Below are 14,226 nucleotides of genomic sequence, written 5' to 3' on the forward strand. Positions count from 1 at the left end.
GCACAGGTACGTCAATAGAAGCCCTGACCTTGCCAGTGCCCTGCCTCGCCCCACTCTGGTAAGCAGCAGTGGTGTAGCACCACTCCTCTGTACCGGCAGTTCCTGCCAACTCCACGGCTGAAATCAACCCATGAATGTCCATTGCAAATTTCACATTCATTTTAGGGAAGTTGGATTGCAACTGAGAATCACCACCACGCTGTTCTTCAGGAGCAACTGGCATAGAAGGGCAGTGCCACACTGCGCTACATTCCCAACAGCAGCAGCACTGATGGTTATCCAGATGGTTTGGGAGCAAGGCCACGTGGCAGCAAAGCTAGGACTGCATGGACACAGTCATGGCAGCCGACTCCTTGGGGCCAAGGCTTCTTTGACCACTCCAATAAAATATTTGAGGGGGCCACACACATAACAACTGGAAGGGCATTGCCACTCAAATGGTGTGCGTGCACTTCATCATGTGATCGATTATGCAGGGCGGGGCTTGCCTGGGCATCCCTAGTAATTTATTCAAGTTGGCACTCCTAGACACAATGGATGAGTGAATCCAGCATTCTGGTTGGCGCACCAGCACAGCCTTGAACTTGCTTCCACCAAGTTCCACTACCAGGCTAACTTCACTTCGCCACCATTGCTGACAACTCTGGAAATTCCACTATCTAAACATATCAAGGATTGAAGCTTGTTTGTTTTCTTGAAGCCTATACAGAAATTTCCTCTCCGGGCATCTTCTTTTCTTTTTGGCTAAATGGAATGTTTGACTCCGCTATCCTTTTAACATTCCATTATCAACTTTTAGCTAGTGATCATACTTTCTCTGTGGCTCCTAGGCCCAGGCAATTAAATGTCTGCTCAAAGGTTTATTGGCATGGCCCATAACATAAATGGTGAGTGACAAGTTGCATTGCACAGATCAGGGAAGTTGAGACCCCAAATGAGGAAAGTCCAAAACCCATGAAAATATCTTCTGCTGCTAATGAATGATCTTCAGGTATGGCTCAAATATACTTTAAGTACTTCCTTTAATGGTCAGTGCAATTTTGAAATTGTTGTTTAAATATTTATACTGGTGAATTTTAAATGGATATATATATCCTTTCCCTTAGCCCTGTAGCTAAATGTTGTGTGTCCTGGGTTGTCTATAGGTAAGGTATTCTGTGTACTTATCAACACTTTGTTAAAAGCAACCATGAGGGTTTGCCATTTCTGTTCTACATAGCTGCACTGAAAGGAAAAAGTTAAATGTCTATGCTGTGTGTGTGTGTGTGTGTGTGTGTGTGTGTGTGTGTGTGTGTGTCAAACCCAGCGTTAATTAACAAGCCATGGAATTCATGATCAAGTGTGTGTCCTTTTGTGTTATGAGCCTGACTTTGGTGGGGAAAAAATTAATTTGCAGGTAAGAAGCTGTTCTTTTTAATGTTTGGAGGTGAGGGGGAGAAAAGTTGAAGTTAAGGGTAAGCTTTGGAGGGGGGAGACTTCAAAATAGGGCATCCCAATCTACAGATCATTTCCCTCTTTTATTTAATAATTGATGTCAGCCACACCAGCATGCTTAAATCCTCCACAGATAAGATATAATTAAGTTAACACCACTCGGAACGATATGTAACATCTCAATCAGTGAAATTTTTTAAGTAAGAGCAGGGAGAATGAGATGATTAGAAAGAGCCCTGTAGGTATCTTTGAAAGTATAAGCTGAGCCCCAGCTTGCATTGCCATAAGTGGAGCTATGTCTTCCCAAGGCTTATGCTGTCTGCTGAAATAAGAACTGAGGCTGAAAGCAATTTCATGAATTCTTAGCGAGGCCGTCACATGGCTTCCTTTTCTTTCGGCTCTAATATGCCATGCTAAAGTGATAAAAATGGCACCATTTCCATTATACCATTAAAAATAAAGGGGGCACGGGTGGCGCTGTGGGTTAAACCACAGAGCCTCAGGCTTGCTGATCAGAAGGTCGGCGGTTCGAATCCCCGCGATGAGGTGAGCTCCCGTTGCTCGGTCCCAGTTCCTGCCAACCTAGCAGTTCGAAAGCATGTCAAAGTGCAAGTAGATAAATAGGTACCACTCCAGTGGGAAGGTAAACGGCATTTCCGTGTGCTGCTCTGGTTCGCCAGAAGCGGCTTTGTCATGCTGGCCACATGACCTGGAAGCTGTACACCGGCTCCCTCAGCCAATAAGGCAAGATGAGCACCGCAACCCCACAGTCGGTCATGACTGGACCTAATGGCCAGGGGTCCCTTTATCTTTACCTTTAAAAACAAAAAGAAGCTAAATTAATCTCTGAATTAATTTTGGAGTATTTATAAGAAGTTGAAAATATAAGGAACTATAGTAAAGTTTCAGAAATGGTGACCTATATGCAGAACCTGGCCCAAGGAAAGCTAATCCACTATCTGGTCCAAGTGAGGATGTATACTGTGTGGATTCCTGCATTGTAGGGGGTTGGACTAGATGACCCTTATGGTCCCTTCCAACTCTACAATTCCATTATTCTCTCTGTGTGCGCTGCCTTTCTCCCATATGTGAGAGACTGCCTTATCCCTAACATATCCAGAATACCACTGTTTTCTGCAGGAAAGTACCTCTTTAAAGTCCCTAAAGTGGAGTGAACCCCACTCCACCACAACTCAGAGCAGGGCTGTAGCCCCTTCATTTTGTGGAACAGCATCCCTACTGAGATACACTAGGCTCCTAATATCTGTAGTTTCTGTCAACAGTTGAGGGCTTTTATGTTTCAAAAAGCTTTTACAGATGGGCTGGTGGGGAAATAACAAGTTTTTTTTTACTTGGTTGGTTATTTGCATTGTTTTAAAACCTAATTTTAATTGTGGGGGGGGGGTTACTGCTAATCATCTTGAGACTTACATGAAAGGTGATTAATAAAATAAACGATGGTGATGATATTCAAGGTGGTATGCACAGAGTTCCTGGCCCATTTCCCATCCAGGTACTGTCCATACTCAGCCTGATTACTGCACCAGCCTTCAGGCGATGCCCTGGGACTAGTGCTGATGATGTTTCAGCTGCCACGGCCACCTTAAATTAAGATTCAGCAACAGATGCCTTCCTTTTGGGCAGCCTTCAAGCCATCTGAGCTCATTAAGCTGAAAGAGGGAGGGGAAAGGCAATTAGCAGAAGTGTCATGCAAGATTGCTGGGCCTAGCCCTTCTTTTTAAGCTGGAAACCAGAGAAAGCACTGCTGTAGCTACGTGGCAAGCTGGTGTGAATTTTGCCACTCTTGTCGCATCCTAGTTTAAGCCGCCTTAAAAAGAGATATGGAGCAGCTGCAATCATTAATTGGCAAATGGCAATTTACCAATCCTGTGAGTAGCACTGAAGGCGCTGCTTAGTACCAAGGTGATTATTGGCACATCCATCACTCGTAGGTGGCCCCCCAGAAGGTTGTCCATGAGAGCATATGGCCTTCCAGCTGAAACAAGTTCCATACCTCTGGATAGGAGGTACATAGCAGCAAATTGATAAAGTTTTGATCTCTCACCGCCACCACCCACCCACACAAAATCAAGTATGTTCCAGACATGCATAATATTACCTGCAATCTATAGCACCTCAAGTTTCATGTGGGTAGGTGTTTCACCAAAATACTTTCACAATGTAATGGGTTTTTTAATTTTTGCTGTGCAGAAATTTTCACGTGGAAGCATTTTCAGAGAAAATGGTACAGGCTCCAAGTGATAACTGGGCCATGTTGATTATGTGCACATGAACTGGCCATGAGTGCGAGTCCTGGAATCCGACAACAATCATTTCAAAATCATTGTTTTCCTTAGCCCTTACCTGCAGCCTTGAGGATTCACTCTCAAGAAAGCCAAATGTATTCCTTGTGGCAGAACAGAAGAGCCAAAACAGGTTGTCAAATAGGCACTTAACTGACTTGAATTGTTCTCATTCATCAAGAGGGTCCGAGTCTAGCTAGCTATAACTCATGCATACTATGCTTCACAAATCTTGCCCAGCCATTCTGAAACTTGGAGCCCTGGAGCAAGACTCACTGCCAGTGGATACACACTGAAATGGATGGCTGCAGCAGCAGGACAAAGCCATCAGAGTGCCATTTCGTAGCCGGGTAGTTAGCAGTATCCAGCTGGCCATGACAGAGATAATGCAATTTCAGAGTGACATTAAGCATGCTCTGTGTGTGGACATCATGATGCCAAGTCCTTAAAGCAGATGGACAACATTCCAGTTGTGCTCCTCTGTCCAAGTCCTTCCTCCCTGCCTTGGGAATCCGTACTGAAACCCAGTATTCCCCCATGAAGTTGTCCCGATTCAACTTCTATAATTATTGTTGACATTGGAAATGTTCAGTTCTTTGAAAGAGAAAGAGACATGCAGTTCAGATTCTGCCACAGAGAAAAGAGCATTAATCACAAGTGAGCCATTATACAATGGAGAGCTGGACTGAAAATCTATGGTGCTTCACTTTCCATCTGCCCATCCATCCAAGACTATGCCACAGTAAATAGCCATGGTGTTGCACTGCAGACCTATTGTTTCATAAATATGAGTTCTTTTCTGCACAAGGTCTTCATCCATTGATGGAGCCTCTCCAACAGTTACTGAAGCCAAATATACGGTAGGTAGGGTAAAAAAACTGAGTGGTGAGTTCAGCCCCCAGAATTGGTTTTTTTAAAAAGAAAAAACAAAAATGCTCATGCTTTCTATCCCAGTACTGATGTTCTAGCATTTCCAATTTCTCTTTTAATAAAGGTATAAAATCTTTGAATGAATATTAAGGGTATACACAGCCCCCAAGACTTACTTTGTGTGTTTTTTAAAAAAGAAACTCAATCTGTTTCTGATCTGCTCTGTGCACTGTCTACTTTGATTTGTAATTCAGCTCCTAAATTGCCCTGTATTAAATCTAAATAAATAAATGTCCAGTAGCACCTTAGAGATCAACTGAGTTTGTTCTCGGTATCAGCTTTTGTGTGCAGCTGGTCTCTAAAGTGCTACTGGACATTTTTTGATTTTTTAAAAAATTATTTCGGCTGCGTCAGACCAACACGGCTGCATACCTAAATCTTGTATTAAATCAAGTTATGTATTTCCTAATTCATTATAATTGAAAATCTAAAAATGCATGTATCTTTTCTCTGGCAGTGATCAGCATGGTGGAGTGCCAGCTCTTATCTGATCTGCCATCACCTGTCTCACCACAGCATTTAGGGAGGCATGAAGCAGTGTCTAAGTCAGCACAGTGCAAGCAGACCAGTGGAACTAATCTGGTGATCCTGCCAGCGGGTTTGCACCATGCCTACCTTGCCACTATGGAATGCCACCAACGGATTACTAGAAGATACAGCACAAAGCTGTGAAATGAACCTTCTTTGCAGCTCACGTTGCCACATGGCATACTAAGTGGTGTTGGTGTTAGGTCAGCTTCAGAGAGAGACCTGTGCCCTTGCACTCTAATCTTCATCTGGCTTGCTGCATAGCCCATAGCTCCCCCAAATACCAATGAGATTCTACAGTGCCAGAGAGGGTGCTTGGGGGTGATTGTGTTGACCACCCATTTCACCATTTGAAGATTAGAGCTCTAACAGGGTCATCAGCTTTCTCCACTGGAAAATACCCCAGACCATTCAGGAACACATTGTGTTCCATCAGTCTCTGAAGGCTATCCAAACTTCTCCAGATGTTGCATTAGTCTTATAAAATCTCTTTCTCTACATATTTATCATGTAGTGGTGCTATTGCGGTTAGCACTGCTGGCTACCACTGAGTGTTATTCCATGATCCAACTATACAAAAATACTGGTTAGATACCAAATGAACCAAAGATTAAGCTTACATCCCCTAAATATCAGGTAAAGGAGAAAAGCAAGTTGTTAGGGGGAACGGAGAGGAAAAGTAACAAGACTGAATGCCAGGTGGGCCATCTTACCCATGGGCGCTAGGGGTGCGGGCTCTCAGGGGCGCCAGGCCGAGAGTCTGGGGCCGAGATTTGGAGTCCGGGGATTGGGAAGAGCCAACAGCTGCTGCCAAGCGGAGCAGAGCCCATTAGAGCGTCACAGCTCTTCTGCTGCGGGCGAGTGAGCCAGCCAGCTCTGCCCTCCTGTGCACCTGGGATTGGTGGGCTGTCGAAAGGCCTGCCCGGCGCATGCTGCTCACATGAGGTGCCCGGCTTCACTCAGTTGCCACCACCTCCGCCTCAGGCTCGACTGTTGTTGCGCTGGGCTCTGCTTGCCCACCCCAGGCACCTGGCCTCGGTCTTGCTCTGCTGCCCCACCACCACCGCTGCCTTGGGCTCCCCTGTTGATGCCGAGGTGGTTGGCCAGGCTAGCTCTGCTGTGCACATCTTGCCGGCCTGCCCTTTAAAAAGGTCAACAACTCTGGGGTTCCCCCCCTAAAAAAGATCGACAACTCTGGGCAACCTGGGGGGGGGCGCACCGGGCAGATTTTTGCACCCTGGCACTGCATATGCTTAAGACGGCCCTGCTGAATCCCAGTTGCTAGAATCCACAGGAGGGGAGAGTGCCCTTGTGCTCAGTTCCAGTTTAAGTGTTCCCCACAAAATCTGGGCAGCCACTGGGAGAACAGGATGCTGGAAAAGAAGTGCCATAAGGACTTATCCAAAAGGCTCTTCTTGAGGTAAGTCCTTAAGATTAAGTGAATGTTTGTCTTCCTAGCCAATCAGTCACCACCCTGAGGCAACTGGAGAAATTAATATTGAATTTCATCCAGGTATCAACGGATAAAGATGTCCCTTTTCTTATTCCTTTTCACTGTGAAAACATGTGAAATGCCACAGAACAAAAATCAATTTAGATTTTATTTTTAAAAGCAAAAAGCTGATGATGCCAAGGAACATGTTGCCAGTGAAAGTAGTAGCTTCTTCCCGAACTCTGATAAAGGATCAAAACGGAGTCTCATCCCTCCCTTTCTTCAATTGCCATTTCTGCTTAGTACGGCTGTGGGTTCTGCTGTGACAAACTGTACTTACCAATATACCAGAAGCCTCTGATGAAAAGCTTTTCTCATTCCCTAGTGCTTTATGGGAGCATTGGAATATTCTTTTCAAGCAGAAAGCCATCATCATGACAACACCGAAGTAAAGGAACTAAAAGAAGAAGAAGGAAAGAAAGAAAGCGGGTTGGGGGGGAGGTGCGGGGGGAGAGAGAGAAAGAAGAAATCTTTCTGGTAGGGAAATAAAGACATCTTAAGCTTGACTTCAAAAGCTCTCTACAGCAAACAGTAGCTGTGCAGATACGGTTTCATCTTTGCCTCTGGGATATTATTAAGCCTTTCTAGTAGCTCTGACTGTGGGAGAAGGGATTACAGAAGTTGCTGCTGTGTAGCTGCCTGCCATACAAATACTAGGAAAGACACAGATCATGTTTCAGTGCAAAAGGCCACTGATTAGGCCCAGAAAGATTAACCCAGCCTGAATCAAATGGCATCCCGCTATAGTCTGGGCACACACACACACACATACACAAACATAAACAAAGACCAAAAGAAAAAGAAAAAGTGACAAACTCACAGTCCATGTAGGGCTTTTCGTATACACACTAAAAGATTCCCCCCCTTCCTGTTTGAGTGGAGCGGCATTTCATTATTACAGATATAGAGATGTCAGTCGCAGGCTTTCACAGAAAGGGGTTTCTGGCATTTCCATGACAATTCCTTACTTTCAAGGGGTTACAGCTCAGCTGTTACCAAAATAATAGTAATAATAATAAAGAGAAATGAAAGCCAGGGGCAGGGGGGGAATACACAAATGGCACAAACCAACATGCATGTAACGTTCCACTGTAAAGAGATTTGCGTCAAAGAATGGCGGAATCAAAAGGAACTTAAGTGATTACAGGGCTCTTTATCCACTATGAATGCCCACTCATCTGAAAAAAGGCTCCTGATCAGAAGGAGGTGGTGAAGGGTAGAGCCCTTGACATGAGTTTTCTGGACTGTGCCTGGATTTGCAGGTAAGGTTGCCAGGTGTCCACTATTTGAGTGGACAGTCCGCTTTTTTCACATGTTCTCTCTTTTTTTTGCACAAAATAGTGGACTTTTTTTTATTCAAAAGCTTTATGATGAAATGTTACGTAATCTAAAGCTGTACAGTCTAAGAGAATAAGGATAGGAGAATCGCGTTTTGTCTTGTAAGAATGAGACAAAGATCGAATATCCATTGAACTCGATTCTCCGAAAAAATTATTAATCATACTCAATTGTTTCACGAGACATTTAAAAAATGGGGGGGGGGAGCCGCCTCTTGCCGGAGTTCTGCCCCGCCTGTTCCTGACTCGCGGGGAAAATAAAAGGGAGAGGCGCGAAAGAAAAAGACGCCTCTTCCTGTTCCTGACGCGCAGGAGCAGCAGCAAACCAGCTACCGGTAGAGGCGTGGGGGGGGGGGAGGCGGGCTTGGAGGAGACTTGCCCAACGACCTGAGGGAGCGAGATCCTTGCCCCAAGGATCACCTCCCTAATTCAGGAACGTTAAGAAGGAACCCCTGTTGGGAACTTGGGTAGCTTTGCCCCAAGGATCCCTAAGAAGCATAGAATTGTAGAGTTGTTGGAAGGGAACACGAGGATCATCTAGTCCACCCCCCTGCAATGCAGGAATCGAACCCATGGGGGCTCGAACCCATGGCCCTCAGATTAAGATTATAAAATTAAGATTAAGTTAAGATTATAAAATTATGTACAGTATAACTTTTTAAAAATGTATTGTAGCTTGTGTCGACTGACTTAAAACGTAAAAAACATTTGCCTGAGAATGCAGTGCAAAAGTTCAAGTAAGAAGCCATCAACATGTATCAAAGAGCCATTACGTAACTAGAAAAGTGGTATAATTTCACCAATTCAGTATATGAGACGCTAAGTTGTTTCAATCTAATTGATCGCAATAATCCTCCAACTTTAGAAGAAATGGCAAACATCTGGTTATTATCACCATGGCGAGAAGAACTTCCACCCAACACTCCCTTCGATGAAATTTCTGCCTTAGAAGAAGTTTATGTTCATCTGCAGGGCGATTCATCCCTTGAAAAGTGGACGTACTTTTTCAAGAAAGAGCCAGCTCCGAGTTTACTGTTCCAGTACTGTGCATCAATTCTGGTATCAAATGCAAACGTTGAACGAATTTTCAGCGTCATGGGAAATTTGTGGACTGGCGAACATAACCGACTGCTTGTACCATCAGTTCGAAGTGAACTTTGTATATTTTTTAATATTTCTCAACGTTGTACTGAAATTAAAGAATTATTCCTTAAACACAAAGAATTGATCAAATCTGCGCAGTCAAATAAAAAGTACACATGACAGCAAAGTAAAATGTAATTTAATATTTTACATATTATTATAATATCTTTGATGTTTTGAATTTTAAGTAAAGTTTTGAAGTGATTATTTTAATATGTGTTAAATACGCTTGTCTGCTATTTTTTGGAAGCAGACCTGGCAACCCTCTTTGCAGGGGCAAAAAAAATCCTTTTAAAATGGGAGCATTAAAATTTTATACCCCACCCCTGTTTTATACCCCATCTCCAGATTTTATCAGAGGTTCAGTTTTATTGTTTCCTTCCTGTTACAAAATCTAAACCAGTTGGTTGGTGGGCAAATTCATACGGAGGCAGGGAGTATCCTGGACCCAAGTAATTTCGAATATGTGACTTACTATATGTTTACATTTATAAGACACCCCTTAATTTTTGACTTTTTGTTAGGGTGGAAAACATAGTCTCATACACAGAAAAATACGGTACTTTTGTAGATGGTTATTAATTTCCGGTCAATGTAAAGTTATAATAATTATGATAATAATTTATTATTTATATCCCACCCATCTGGCTGAGTTTCCCCAGCCACTCTGGGCGGCTCCCAATTGAGTGTTAAAAACAATACAGCATTAAATATTAAAAACTTCCCTAAACAGGGCTGCCTTCAGATGTCTTTTTAAAATAGGATAGCTACTTATTTCTTTGACATCTGATGGGAGGGCATTCCACAGAGCGGGCGCCACTACCGAGAAGCCCTCTTCCTGCTTTACTGTAACCTCACTTCTTCCAATGAGGGAACCATCAGAAGGCCCTCAGCGCTGGACCTCAGTGTCCGGGCAGTACGATGGGGGTGGAGACGCTCCTTCATGTATAGGAGTTATGTAAAGCCGTTTAGGGCTTTAAAGGTCAGCACCAACACTTTAAATTGTGCTCGGAAATGTACTGGGAGCCAAGTTGATGATGACTACAGAGGGGTGTTGCTTTTAAATGGGCTGGATATTTTAGTTTACAAATGAAACAGAATTTGAAAGCATCAAATTCACAATAACACATAAACGGTCTCCCCTTGCACTATTACGAGCAGTCAGAAATTCTTCTATTGTTGCTCTTTTCATTTCCAGACTTCATTGTGTATAAGGAGTTTACCACAGTTCAAAAAATAATTTCAGAAGTTTGCATTTAATCAGAAGGGAGGGTATTACCATAGAAATGCCCCCCTTTTCATACATGCACAATGAATTTTCATACATGCACAATGAATTTCAGCCTCTCTTTACTGCTTTTTACAGTCAAACTCTTTTGTTGAATTTCTACTGTTCAGTTCTGGATAGAGTAGTTTTATCTGGTTTTATCATTGTAACATTATAAAACTGTTTTTATAATGATAGATTATATTGTTTTAGGCCTACCCTGAGGCTCCATGAAGAACCATGGGTAAGACAAATAAATAAATGACAAAATATGGAGACATGGTTCTTTAAGTGGACCAAAGTTCTTTAAGTTCCAAAGAGAATTTATGGGGCCCAGTCTATAAATAGCTTTCCTCCATTAAAAAAAAGCAGAGTTCCACTTTGATGAATTTACCATTAGCCTTCCCTCATGTAATAAGCTTTTAAGTATCCAAGTGTTTTGATGAATAATAAATAGAAAAGAAAGAGAAATGAACAAACAATCCTATATGAGGCAGAGAGAGAGAGAGAGAGAGAGAGCGTGTTGGAGTGACACAGAGTCACAGTCAAAGAAAATATACAAGATTTGCTTCCATTTTGCTCATTTCCTTAAGATAATGTTCTCTACATCTAGCCTTATTAAGAAGGGAGAAGCAAAGTGAAGATATATGGTCATTGAACCAACACAGACTGTAAGTGGTCAAAAAAACCTCGTTGAGGGCCAGCAGTCAATTTAGGCTCTTGTTGAGTATTAAGTAGAGGGTTACATATTAAGCAAAATAATTAATTTTAAGGACTTTTAAGGACTTTCCCCAAAGAGCATATGATTAATCAAGGCTTGTAGTATGAATGATGTGCATGTGCACTGTGCTTTCTGTTTAGCCAACTCACCCTGTGCATCTGCCCTCCCAAGTGAGATTAGATAGCCCCCCTCCTTGCTGAGCTTCAGTTGCATAATTTAGGCTGCATTCAGATGTGGGGTTTATTGTGTTAGTTTCACCAGTGCTTTTGCCCAGATATCTAACACTCCTTTTATACTGCAGTTCCTGTTTCTTAAGGAACTGTGGCTTTTTAATTGATATACTACTATGTTGCACTAATATTCATTCACACCAGTGGGTGGTGCATGGCACAACAGTAATGCCATTGGACATGTTGCTATGGATAAAGGGCAGTATACAAATAATAATAATAATAATAATAATAATAATAATAATAATAATAATATTCAAGGCATGTGTGCTTCTGTTCCTTCACATTTCATCACAACATACAGTATGCCAAAATACTGCCAAAAAAATTCATTATGTGAGCAAAATTCCTGTGACCTATGTTTCCAGGGTTGCAAATGGATTTTTTCCAGGAATCCATTGACATGGATGTAAGCACTAAGCTACTTTACATTTTACATCACTTAAAACATGGAAATAAGCAGGTAAAGAAACATCAGGAAAATGGAATATAGTGCTGTCTGAATGCAGACTAAGACCTCTTGTTTCAGCAGGCATTTTTATGTACACAACTTAGGAAAGTATATAATTAAGTGGTATAGAAATGTATCAAGTAAATAGAATGAAAGAAGTATTAAAATGTACATTTTGGCTACTAAGTTTCCTGGTTTATATGAAAGGAAAGTGGGGGAACCAAGTGCACTGCAATTAGAATTTTAAGCACCAATTAAACTCTCCCAATATCCACATCCAATGACTCCTTGTGTCCATAAGAAATTGTTTGAATAATGGCAGAAAAGAATGATGTCACAAAAAACTAATATGATTTTATATTGCATTTATGCAATATGTGAATTTTAATTGTTTTCTAAGTAATTAAAACACAGTACTAACACACTAAGTACATTAGTAATGCTCAACAAGTAAAAGTATTGATTAATATACATTTTCATTGTTTTATTGTGCCTCCAGTTTTTTAAAAAACAATTACTTATTTTTAATGAATATTTTTGCTATTGTATGTAAATTGTGTGGGATTTTTTTATTAAGCAGTATATAAATCTTGCAAATAAATAAATAAATTAGAACTACAGACTTTTTATTTGCATTGCTCTATATTTTTGTAATTTAATTAAAATGATTTGTTGTATTCTGGCCACATTGCTCATCATTTTGTCCCCACTGCTAGCTTCTGCAATAACTCAGGTGAATAACACAGGTCTCTATGTGGGAAAGTCAAAAATGTGGAAACACTATGTGCAGGAGTGATGGTCTAATATGTAAAAAAAAAAAAAGAGGTTATCTATTTTTAGTTGCCTGATCATTTGCCTTACCAATTCATTACCAAATTCATCACTCAGGTAAATGAAGTCTCAGGTAAATGAGACTCAATATTGTTGCATTTTAGAAATATGGAAGGATATATATAGCTGTCACTTTTTGCTCAAAGGAAAAGCCACATTTCTTTTATTTTTATTTTTCATTGTCAAGTAGAACAATGCACCCATCAAATAAAATTTGCCCTTGCTAATTCATCGGCTTTCTGATTTAGTTGTAAAGGTAAAGGGACCCCTGACCATTAGGTCCAGTCACGGACGACTCTGGGGTTGATTCAGTTGATTAAACTCCTAATTAAAACTTGCAGACCCATGTTGCTACATGATAATCAGTGAAGCCTGTTTGAAACAGCAAAAAGAAATCATCAGTAGCTGTGTTAATGTGCACAAAATAATTTTGAAATAAAGGGTATATATGATTGCAACAGATTCTTATAGAGGGTATAAAATTATATCAAAAACTTGAGTAGCTCTTAAAAAGTGAATTGCTAAATTACCTCAGTATAATTTATATTCAGTTCAGATAAATAAACTGAGCTATTGCCCATTTGCAGTTGCCCTTAAGACTCCATTCAGTGAGTTAGGGTAGAGAATTGTATCTGTGGCTCTTCCTTCATAAATTATTTTCCTCCGGTATAGAAATATTATATGCAATTTTCTCCTTTTAAAGAGATATTATATTTCTGATTGATGAGTTTCAGAAGGGGTGCATATTTATGATCTGCATAATAATGGACTTTGCTGCACATTTTAATTGTGGGTGTTTATTTTAATGCTTTGACACAACTGCTTTATTGTACATTTAAATCAGTGTGCCGAATTAGCAAGCAAACTCTACCTGTTCATGTCTACAGTACACTTGTAGCAAATTTTCTTCCGGTTTTTTTCCTTCTTCCCTAATTTCCGTTAAGTGGGAAGAAAGCATATTATTAGTATTTGTCATCTTCGGGATTACTCAAGAGTGACTACTGCCCCCTCATCATCACACAGTGTGTTGCTTTTGAACTTGTGTGTGAGATGATGTGCAAAGAATTACAGCTTTCTTTGGGGATAATAGCTGAAGAGTAGCTTTTTTGCTTTAACTCAATTTATCTCATCAAACATTCTTCCCCTGCAAATGGGAGATGTGAAGACAGTCCTTTTGTTTTGTTTTTTAATAGTTTCCTTCAAAAGCTACTGATGGAAAAGAAGGCAATAGATGTATTTTCCCCCAACCGATAGCTAATATGCCTTTAGGAGACATATAGTCCAAACGTCAACAGGATGATTTACAACTGAGTTCCAATGATTTCAAAAGGAATCAGAGCCTTCCCCCCCCCCCAGTAGTCCACAGAAACAATTTCTTATTTTTAAGTGGCTGTGGCAAATACAAATCCATTTGTGAATTTATTGGTGCTAAAAAAGAGAAAATGTATGTTTGGATATCATCTATGTCTATATCAATCTGTATATATCTATGCACAATCAATTTGATTTTTTGAGGCTAAAGAAAAAAACAAAAACAAAGAAAGCATAGACATCTTAAC

This window comes from Zootoca vivipara, chromosome 3 (genome assembly GCF_963506605.1).
Source record: "Zootoca vivipara chromosome 3, rZooViv1.1, whole genome shotgun sequence".
Lineage (NCBI taxonomy): Eukaryota > Metazoa > Chordata > Lepidosauria > Squamata > Lacertidae > Zootoca > Zootoca vivipara.